Here is a 12,142-nt window from a genome sequence, read left to right on the forward strand (position 1 = left end):
GCCCGACCACGGCTTTGGCAGTGTGCCAGCAGCGCAGAACCGGCGCTGCACCGCCACAATCGTAATTGGGCTCTTAGAAATATGATAAAGCCTCAGAGGATTGTTGCAGGAAGGTATCCCTTCCACCACAAAAACAATCCTGAATGGAACGCAGGCCATGGAGCAAGGATGTCTGCACTGGAGCTAGGCTGCACTCAGTGCAGCAGCACAGGGAGAGCAGAAATGTGCGATCTCTTAGTAGCTATTGAGCTTAACAGCTCTCTCCCTTTTATGCAACGCTTGCAAATAAAATGGCTGCTGCTACACAGGAATTTCTACTGCGCATGCGTCTGTCATACCCACGTGACATGATGTACTCGCAGTTTTGGAGGGAAGTCTGTCGCATCTGCGCACGAGTGTTAATATGGCTGCTCAGTGTTCTGACATGTGAGAGGCATGCACTGCTGCTTTTGCTAAGCTGTGCGTTCTGCCTAAATCTAATGCTAAAGTTTATTGTAAAGTAATGGGTATAGTGTAGAAATTCAGGGTATACAGTGTAATCATTTTTTCTGTGTTCTAAAACTGTTTCTTTTCCATTTCATGAAACACTTTGAAAACGGGCCTGTCTCGTAACGCTATACTCCATCTTTGTTGAAACTGCGACTGCGCGAGAACCGCAAGTCTCAAGAACAAGTGACCTTTGGACTATTGCCAAGGAGCTGCCTGACTAGAAGATCCTCCTGAGAAAGTCACCGAATGAACTCTAAATTGTATACATTGTAATCGACAATAGAACATCCATTGTTGGGTGTAAGGAATCGGCATGAGAACCTAAATTTGATGGGCGTGGACATGAATTTGAATAAGGAGACGGCGAAAGTCTAAATTTTAGGTGGTGTGATGACCTGTCCTTCTCCTTTGTCCAATCAAAATTGGGAATCCTTACACTTGCAACGTCGGGGGTAGTACACTGACCTGGAAAACAGTATAACTAGCGTAGGTTTAGCTATAGAGAAATTGTCTGACTTGTCTGAATAGCTGACCTGTCACTGACCCAACGCACTCAATAGGTGACCAAGAACAGAGGGCTGCGGAGCACTCTGTCGGGAGGTTTGAGAACCCAATCGGGGTTCTGGGAAGTTGAAGTGCTTGCGAAGCACTTTGCTGGTGATTGCTGTAACCCAATAGGGGTTTTGGCTGATTCCTTGCAGAGAGGGAGTAGCGCAGGCGTTGTAACCGAAACTGCGGGTGCTGGTCTTAACCTTTGATGGTCCGGTCCTGATCCAAATTCTGGGGTTATCCTGTCCTGATTTTCCTGATCTGCACCTGCTCTCCTACTGGCACTAAAGTCTTTTGGGGTTCTTCTGTCCTTTTCAAACAGACCCGTGGCCAGAATTGGTCTTCACACCATTCTAGGTAAATATAAATCTGTGTGGGTAATTGTCAATATAATTTGCATCCTATTCTTTACCTTCCTTTAATTTGCAAAGTTTTGATTGCATATGTTCCATTTTCTTACCCTTCCCTTTTAAATGAGAAAAGCAATGTCTATTAGCGTGTTCCAATTTCTTACCCACCTTTTAGCTGAATGTTATGATGTTTTTTTCATGATTGCATAATTGTTCCTTTTCTTCACCCTCCCTTTAAGGAGTTAAGCTTGATTATCTGAATTCATAGCATGTTCCAATTTTTATATTCACTATAGTTATGTGCTAAAATTGAGTTTCGATATTGCATATTGTGTTCTCTTTCTCAAACCCATAATAATTACGCAAATTGTTGGTGTAGTATGTTCCCTTTCTTTACCCTCCTTTAGTCAAGTTGCGTAAGCCAGTTTCTCGAAATAGTATGTTCCTTGTTTTACCCTCCCTTTATTTCAAACTGACTAAATGGTTGGCATAATCTATCTCTTGCAAAGTTATACACTGTTTCTGATCTTGGTTATTGATAGTTTAATTGCTTTTAATCTATGGCTCTTGACTTTTGATGATGATTAGATAAAGAGTTTAAACCTACCCTGAATCTGTGGTTATTATATGAGTGCAAAAATTATGGTATTTTTGATTGCCTTTCTTTACATAACTCCCTGATCCATTGTGGTCATAGGTACAGTGACAAGGATTGGTAAATCAATGGTATAGGAATTAGTGGAATAAAATAAACTGGTAGTAGAATGTGGGTTACCTGATTGAATAAATGTGTATTTGAATTATGTGCCCAGGTGAGTATTGGTAAGATTATAGTCGGGTGACCTGCGCGCTCTATCACATGTACACCAGTTCCTGCATAACATGGACATTTCAGTCTATGACGTGCAGGAACTGTTTTTGAGATTCCTATTGCAGTGCCCGATATTTGAGGCACCGCCATGGGAACGCTCAAAAACCTCCACCAGGCAAGATGAAACTACTAATTTTGTGGGTCGCCCGACCATGGCTTTGGCAGTGTGCCAGCAGCGCAGAACCGGCGCTGCACCGCCACAATCGTAATCGGGCTCTTAGAAATATGATAAAGCGTCAGAGGATTGTTGCAGGAAGGTATCCCTTCCACCACAAAAACAATCCTGAATGGAACGCAGGCCATGGAGCAGGGATGTCTGCACTGGAGCTAGGCTGCACTCAGTGCAGCAGCACAGGGAGAGCAGAAATGTGCGATCTCTTAGTAGCTATGGAGCTTAACAGCCCTCTCCCTTTTATGCAACGCTTGCAAATAAAATGGCTGCTGCTACACAGGAATTTTTAGTGCGCATGCGTCTGTCATACCCACGTGACATGACGTACTCGCAGTTTTGGAGGGAAGTCTGTCGCATCTGCGCACGAGTGTTAATATGGCTGCTCTGTGTTCTGACATGTGAGAGGCATGCACTGCTGCTTTTGCTAAGCTGTGCGTTCTGCCTAAATCTAATGCTAAAGTTTATTGTAAAGTAATGGGTATAGTGTAGAAATTCAGGGTATACAGTGTAATCATTTATTCGGTGTTCTAAAACTGTTTCTTTTCCATTTCATGAAACACTTTGAAAACGGGCCTGTCTCGTAACGCTATACTCCATCTTTGTTGAAACTGCGACTGCGCGAGAACCGCAAATCTCAAGAACAAGTGACCTTTGGACTATTGCCAAGGAGCTGCCTGACTAGAAGATCCTCCTGAGAAAGTCACCGAATGAACTCTAAATTGTATACATTGTAATCGACAATAGAACATCCATTGTTGGGTGTAAGGAATCGGCATGAGAACCTAAATTTGATAGGCGTGGACATAAATTTGAATAAGGAGATGGCGAAAGTCTAAATTTTAGGTGGTGTGATGACCTGTCCTCTTCCTTTGTCCAATCGAAATTGGGAATCCTTACACTTGCAACATTGGGGGTAGTACACTGACCTGGAAAACAGTATAACTAGCGTAGGTTTAGCTAGAGAAATTGTCCGGCTTGTCTGAATAGCTGACCTGTCACTGACCCAACGCACTCAATAGGTGACCAAGAACAGAGGGCTGTGGAGCACTCTGTCGGGAGGTTTGAGAACCCAATCGGGGTTCTGGGAAGTTGAAGTGCTTGCGAAGCACTTTGCTGGTGAATGCTGTAACCTAATCGGGGTTTTGGCTGATTCCTTGCAGAGAGGGAGTAGCGCAGGCGTTGCAACCGAAACTGCGGGTGCTGGCCTTAACCTTTGATGGTCCGGTCCTGATCCAAATTCTGGGGTTATCCTGTCCTGACTTTTCTGATCTGCACCTGCTCGCCTACTGGCACTGAAGTCTTTTGGGGTTCTTCTGTCTTTTTCAAACTGACCCGTGGCCAGGGTTGGTCTTCACACCATTCTAGGTAAATATAAATCTGTGTGGGTTATTGTCAATATAATTTGCAACCTATTCTTTACCTTCCTTGAATTTGCAAAGTTTTGATTGCATATGTTCCTTTTTCTTACCCTTCCCTTTTAAATGAGAAAATCAATGTCTATTAGCGTGTTCCACTTTCGTACCCACCTTTTAGCTGAATGTTATGATGTTTTTTTCATGATTGCATAATTGTTCCTTTTCTTCACCCTCCCTTTAAGGAGTTAAGCTTCATTATCTGAATTCATAACATGTTCCAATTTTTATGTTCCCTATAGTTATGTGCTAAAATTGAATTTCGATATTGCATATTGTGTTCTCTTTCTTAAACCCATAATAATTACGCAAATTGTTGGTGTAGTATGTTCCCTTTCTTTACCCTTCTTTAGTCAAGTTGCGTAAGCCTGTTTCTCGAAATAGTATGTTCCTTGTTTTACCCTCCCTTTATTTCAAACTGACTAAATGGTTGGCATAATCTATCTCTTGCATAGTTATATACTGTTTCTGACCTTGGTTATTGATAGTTTAATTGCTTTTAATCTATGGCTCATGACTTTTGATGATGATTAGATAAAGAGTTTGAACCTACCCTGAGTCTGTGGTTATTATATGAGTGCAAATGTTATGGTATTTTTGATTGCCTTTCTTTACATAACTCCCTGATCCATTGTGGTCATAGGTACCAGTGACAAGGATTGGTAAATCAATGGTATAGGAATTAGTGGAATAAAATAAACTGGTAGTAAAGTGTGGGTTACCTGATTGAATAAATGTGTATTTGAATTATGGGCCCAGGTGAGTATTGGTAAGATTATAGTCGGGTGACCTGCGCGCTCTATCACATGTACACTAGTTCCTGCATAACATGGACATTTCAGTCTATGACGTGCAGGAACTTTTTTCGGTGTTCCTATTGCAGTGCCCGATATTTGAGGCACCGCCATGGGAACTCCCAAAAACTTCCACCAGGCAGGATGAAACTACTAATCTTGTGGGCCGCCCGACCACGGCTTTGGCAGTGTGCCAGCAGCGCAGAACCGGCGCTGCACCGCCACAATCGTAATTAGGCTCTTAGAAATAGAATAAAGCCTCAGAGGATTGTTGCAGGAAGGTATCCCTTCCACCACAAAAACAATCTTGAATGGAACGCAGGCCATGGAGCAAGGATGTCTGCACAGGAGCTAGGCTGCACTCAGTGCAGCAGCGCAGGGAGAGCAGAAATGTGCAATCTCTTAGTAGCTATTGAGCTTAACAGCCCTCTCCCTTTTATGCAACGCTGGGCACTGAGGGGCATATTACCAAGGGCCTTATCGCCGCTTTAGCTGGAATTTTTCCTGCTAAAGCAGTGATAATTTTATCGCCATATTACCATAGCTGTCGCTAACACCAGTTAGCGACAGCTAGTAGGTGATAGCGATCATCTTGGGGCCCACTTTGCATGTCAGCGATAATTACCACTAATGACATGCAAAGTGGGCGTGCCAAGATGTTAGCGACTGGAAACAGTCGCTAACATCGCTATCTCCTATTACCTACTTTTGGAAATATTCGCGCTAAGCGCGAATATCTCCAAAAGCTAACGCCTGCCCAGAGCAGTTCTTAGCCATGTTATCCAATGGTAGGTGGATAACATGGCTAAGAGCATTAGCTCGGTAATGCATGAATATCGCTGACTTTTCAGCAATATTCATGCATTTCGGCCGATTTTTATTGCTTAGGAGATAAACCTTGATAATAGCAAGGTTTCTAAGCGATGAAAATAGACGAAGCACAGCGATAAAATTATAGCCGCTAACTAAGCTTAGCGATAATTATCGCTTATTCTTGGTAATATGCCTCTGAGTTATCAAGCGGCATTGCATGACTGGTCTGCCCCTAATGTCAATAATTCAAGCATTCCACTCATCACTTTTTGGTTTTCCTCAATATAAGAGAAAATATGCACTGGTGACGAAAAAAACATTACAAATCACTTGCAAAATGTTTACACCTTGTATTATATGGAAATTAGCTTAAGGTATCATCACTAGGGCAACATATGAAGCTTTGATTTTTACATATTATAACGTGGATTCCAATGTATCCATTTCTTTATAATCTACAAAATACATCTTTGTTTGAGGCAGTAGCAGTTTAACACGTTTTTATTACACAGACTTTAAAAAACACACAGCCGAGATCCGTTTAATTTGTTTGAAAATTATGACATTTTTTAAAGCCTTTATCGCTCACGTAAACGATTAATAAATAACGTGTGTTGCATGTGGTTTTTACTATATATATTTTCCATTCCGGAGCAATATTGGCCTGCCTCATTCATGTTACACTGAGAGTAAAAATATTGCATATAGATTTGTCTTTTTTTTTTGCAAATTTGAAGTGGTTCTGTGATATATCATATAGCTCAATTTTATGGTTTGTGTCATTTCCGAAGTAAAACTGACTTCCATTTGCTCTGCAGCAAAGAAGAAATGTATTTGGCACACACCTGGTGTCTGAAATGAAATTAAGAATCTGTCACAATCCGTTAAAAAAACTCGACATTCTATTATACCAGTTTGACATATCAGGCAAATTAATTTACTTTAGTTATGCTTTAAAATGAATTACAAGCGCTGCGCTGCAAAATCGGCGAATAAGTTTGTTTAAATGATAAATTCAGATGTAAGGTTTTTATCACGTTGTCAATATGCGGTCTTAGAAAATAAATTGACTGGGAACATAACACAATAACATTTAAAAGACATATACAGTACCCTGCAGAATGTTCTTTCTAAAACAAATAGTCTGCCTATAGCTTTCGTAAAGAATGATAATTTTACATGACAGATCTCTTGAGTTAGTGCTTTGTTCAACCCTAACAACGATTGTGGTAGGTAATGAAGAAAATAAACTGCAGTTTTTTTTATTAATGGTGCTTACTTCTATTAATATTTGTAAAATAAGCGAATTTACAAACATTTAATTTTGTTCATATTAATGAAGGCAAAGGGGAAATCCATTGGCTCAATCAAAGGCTGAACCTGAAACCTGTCCAAACAATTCATATCATGAACTTTAGTGAATGGTACTAAAGGAGTGATTTCTTTTAAGATACCATCTCCCAGGTTCAAGCAGTATCCTCTTTAGGAAGCACTGACCGTCCCCCACCAGGGTGGCATTCTTGATCATCTGGTCATTCTCCATGTCGGGTGGGGTGTTCAATGCTCAACAGACTCAATGAAAGAGCTCTTAATGGAGGTAATTTTGTTATCCATATTAAAGAACCTTAAGGTTGAGGAACATTCAACTCTTTTATTTTTACATTGGGCTATTGTAAGAGGTTAAAATTAGGCCTGGGCGTTGGTGTTTTTTCATCGAGCACTCTCGCCAATGGTAAGTTGGCGAGCGAGGAAAATGGAACGCTAGACCGCTTCCCAGCGAGCGTTCTCAATGCGGGCAGTCGCGGATGCTCGCTACTGCTTGCGCTGAGCAACCATTCGCGTTGAGGAAGCTGCCACTCGAGTAAAACTTCTATTCGAGCAGCAGAAAGAAGCAGCGCCCTCTTGCGCTGCACGTGATCTAGTTCGCACAGATTTTACAGTATGGGACAAACTCCTTGCACTAAAAATCAGTGTGAACGGCACAAGGTAATGAATGCGCTACGCCACTCGTGGAACCTTGTGAAGCTTCTACCCAGGCCTAGTAAAAATAAATTGCAGTTAGGATGCATGTTCATTGAAATGCAACATTTCTATCACTAAACCTTGTGCCTATCAACCTCCGACCACACAGGTAGTGAAGGGCTACCCACACTTCAAAAGCACATTATAAGTTTAGCACCAGGAATACTCAAACCAGGCCTGAGGTAATTATTCCAATATGCTAGGAGACTTAAGATGCCACTTCTCACTGTATGTAGGAGTAACTGTGGACAGCCAGCTCTTCTCCTGGCAGTCCTCTCCAAAGACCATCAACTATATTTGGTGGTTCTCCAGCCTCTGTGGGGAACTATAAGAAGAAATATGCAACTTCAAAATCAGCCATTTAGCCTTTTGGACTGTGCTTTTTCTTTCACTGCTTTTTGTTGTGTCTGTTTACTGGTAAAGATTTCTTTTCTTTTTTTAAAAAGGTTTTCCGGTGCTGTTGACATGTTGGCCCTGGTCAGATGTCCGTGCCATCCTGGACATCTACATCAGACTTCCTACAGACTGTGCAGGCTTCAGGAGGTGAACAACCCCACTGTTTATCTGATGACCTGATACGTAGATGTAAGTGTCCTGTAGAGAAGAGCATTCTCTCTGCTCCAGTTTTGGGGATGGGGGAAATAGTGCAGTGGTACTCGTCACCCTGTCCTCTGCAATGGGCCTTGAATTTAATGCAGGGTTCTCACTAGACGCTGCATAATTTTGATTCTGGGTCCCACGCTTTTAATCAAATAGACAGTTGAAGCACTTGAACCCCAGTTGCACATGGCTGTCCACAAGTTTCCTGGCAAGGATTTGAATATTCTGTAGTCACTGGGCATCAGCAGAAATCTTCTGTAGGCTGCACACATGCAACTGGTTCATTTTAAGATAATTCGAGCTGCATTGGCCAAATGGCACAGGTGTTGCTTTGTTTTGATCCAGGTTTTATGACCCAGCCAGTAGATGACCCCTAAATGTTATTGCCGACCTACCACAGCGTCAGTCGGAAAGGAAAACAAGGGAACCCTACTCACAGAGGAACCAGGGTGCGTACTTTATAATGAAAACAATGGTTCCAGAGGAATAATACATATATTTTCTAGTAAATACAAGGCATAATAGCAATATCAGCTGAGGGTTGGGGTTGGTGCTACAGAGAGATAAAGCTCGTGACAACTGGATTCATATCAAAATTGAGTTTGTATTTTTTTCAATAAAGGAGTAAATAACATATAAAGTGTACAGAATAGGTTTCAAAACAGTGCGGAGTGTCCCAAGTGTATTAAAAGTCCTGTCAGAAATTGGGTTGTTGGTTGACTAGGATGCAAGCCCTGGTCAAGCCACAGCCACAATCTCTTGAAGGGTGAACCACAAAAGGTCCCTTCGGTAGACCCTCCCTTTTGACCAAGCTCATGTTTTGTGCTCCTTTGTTCAGGACCTCATTAGGATTACCCCTCTGTTAGGGTCTATTTATCATTCTCCTCTCTCCATTCTCATATATGTTGGGGGTACTAACGTTTGTTCTAGCATGCAGTACTTCACCATTTGGAATGCTCCATTTTACATTGTCTGAGTGGTGACTTGTTGTTCGAATGAAACGGTTCCCTGCTGTATCTTACCTGTGTAAGCTGGTGACTAAGTTGGTATCAACCAAATTGATAATTTCATGACTGATTTCATATGTGAACCTCATGCTGAGGTCATTGTCCTGTAGACCTTTTATGAAATTCTCATCAGTTAATCTGTCCCCATCCCAAAGTAGGAAAAGACCAACTATGTAACTGGTCCAACTCAGTATCTTTTTGGTCAACTTCTCGTTCTATGCTATGCAGACCATTTGCTCCTCCCACCAATAAATTGGTGTAGCTGGGGGCAAAGCAGGTGTCCATTGAAGTATACCAGAGATTTGTTGATACAGATATTTTAGATTAATATATTGTTGATGAGACAGAAACATATCTCTAACAACATAGCTGTGTGTTCACACAGAGAAGTGATTTGACTCAGAAGGAAATGTTTACTGGCTGTCAACCCATATGGATTTTGAATGCATGTATTCAGTGCTGTAATATCGAAGATGATCATGAGGAAATTAGGCTCCCAGTGTATATTGGATAGTTTTGGAGAAAATGACTACTATACCTGCATGACAAATGAAGATTGAGGACTTCTGGTAACATAATATGGTTCAAATAAATTGCAGTGTTTCCAAAGAGATTTCCATTGGAGGACACAATCCTGCAATTGAGACAATGTCCTGATTCATTGTGGGATTGGTATAGAAAGTATTTGACTGCTTTTGATGAATATGTGTTTTTGAAGAATGATAACATGATTATTCACTGTCTCTATTTATTACCAAAAGTGCATAGATATCCTCTAAACCACCAGTGAGACCTATAGCATCTGTCTTCAGCTTATTTTAAACCTGTCACCCTTTTTTTGTTTATGAAATTCACAATTCCTTCAGACATATAGGATTGGGGAAGGACAGCTTTCTGAGGAGAGTTGTGCTGCCTGTCCAGTTTCTTTTAGGGAAGGGGACCCTTTTGTTTGAAAGATATTGTTGGTTAATAAATGGCTAAAAGCTTTGATCTCAAGGATATCAATGTTGTTTGCAATGTTCTAATGTTTGTCACATTTCTGGATATACATTTTTTTCCTGTGGTTTATCTGGCATCCAATGTATTTGTGTGCAATTAGATTTAAACAAGTTTTGCAACATGTTAGCGTTGACACTGGCCGTTTCCCAATATGGTGAACTGCTGAGCTTGCTAGAATTCAGGCAATTGAAAAGAGTGATAGTTTAATATATGGTGATAACAATTCAATTCTCTTTGGCTTATCATCATAACTAACGTTGAATTGACCACAAGCTTTCTCAAGAGGCAAACGTCTGGTATACAGTCATCCAATTTCAAATATGTGTACACCAAATATGTGTCACCCTTTTCTTGTTTATGAAATTCACAATGCCTTCAGACATATAGGATTGGGGAAGGACAGATTTCTGAGGAGAGTTGTGCTGCCTGTCCAGTTTCTTTTAGGGAAGGGGACCCTTTAGTTTGAAAGATATTGTTGGTTAATAAATGGCTAAAAGCTTTGATCTCAAGGATATCAATTTTGTTTGCAATGTTCTAATGTTGGTCACATTTCTGGATATACATTTTTTTCCTGTGGTTTATCTGGCATCCAATGTATTTGTGTGCAATTAGATTTAAACAAGTTTTGCAACATGTTAGCGTTGACACTGGCAGTTTCCCAATATGGTAAACTGCTGACCTTGCTAGAATTCAGGCAATTGAAAAGAGTGATAGTTTAATATATTGTGATAACAATTCAATTCTCATTGGCTTATCATCATAACTAACGTTGTATTGACCACAAGCTTTCTCAAGAGGCAAACGTCTGGTATACAGTCATCCAATTTCAAATATGTGTACAAATGCAGTTGGCAAAACAAAATGTAACTCCTTCTGAGAGGGCTGAACAACCATATTACAGCACATCTCTTCTACGCAAGGCATTGTCAACAACAAAACCTTTGCCTTATATGGTATTCTGTGAGATTCCATTTAATAAATACCTGTCAACAGGCTTTAACACAGTGAAATGACAATCCACCTTTGAAGGCCTACTGACTTTTATATATGATTTTCACAATAAACATGATAGGTAAGCCTGGGCGGTGAACTCCGCTCCGTTCGTGGAATTTTGCGGAGTTTTCTGCACACAGCGCTCCACGGAGCACGTGGTGTTTTTTTCCTCGCTCGTGCTCCCCATCTTCAAGTTGGCGAGCTCAAGCAAGGAAAATCCACCTCCAGGCGAGATTTTTGCTCACTCATGCTCCCCAACACCAAATTGGCAATTGCAAGCCCCTCCCAGCGTGATTTCGCAACGTGCGCAGTCGTATTTCTCAATACGGACGGTCACAGGTGATCACAACTGCTCACATTGAGAAACAGTATGTTTGAGCTGAGAAAGTTGCCGCTCGGATAGAAATGTACTCGAGTGGTAGAAAAGAAGCAGCGCCCTCTTGCAATGCGCATGATATTGTTTGCATTGATTTTTCAGTGCAGGGCAAACACCCAACACTGAAAATTAAAGCAGTCATTACAAAGCGCACTCCACCGCTGGCGGAACTCCGCATAGCGCAGCGGAGTTTTTTGGTCACTTTGCGGAGTTCTGTGTTGCCAAACTCCTTAAACTCAGCCCAGGGTTAATGATAGGCGGAATGCCTTTGTAATACCATTTCATTAAAAAAAGATCCGTCCGATAGTCCGATAGTCTTCATCAATGGTTTATCATCAATTATAAACTTGGCCCAGATGTATTGAGTGGAAGCTTTCCTATAAGGCTAAAATTGCTATACAAACATATTTCAGCCCAAGCATGCAACTTCTGCCCAGTGAAATGCAGTGCTCAAAGAAATAAACACGTGGGCAGAGCCAAGGCTCCTGTCTGAGTAGTGCTTCTGAAAGATTTTTTCTGTTGATCACATGCTGTATGGTAACAGCTTCACAGCCAAGCCAAACATAAAAAGCACTGCTACAGGTGTGATACATCCTACTGTTTTTGGCCTACAGCAAACTTTACATGATTGACAATCATCAAAAGACCTTCCTGTATAAAGTTTTTTTTTAAACAAAATAAGAAAACATCACTGT

The 12,142-nt window shown here is 41.1% G+C and overlaps 1 protein-coding gene across 2 annotated transcripts in view; it reads right to left on the reverse strand.

The window, feature by feature from the left end:
- Nucleotides 1-12,142, reverse strand: part of DPP10 (dipeptidyl peptidase like 10) — a 1,575,897-nt gene that overhangs the window by 680,419 nt on the left and 883,336 nt on the right. The window lies entirely within an intron of this gene.

The sequence above is a fragment of the Lissotriton vulgaris genome, chromosome 2_1 (assembly GCF_964263255.1).
Source record: "Lissotriton vulgaris chromosome 2_1, aLisVul1.2, whole genome shotgun sequence".
Taxonomy (NCBI): domain Eukaryota; kingdom Metazoa; phylum Chordata; class Amphibia; order Caudata; family Salamandridae; genus Lissotriton; species Lissotriton vulgaris.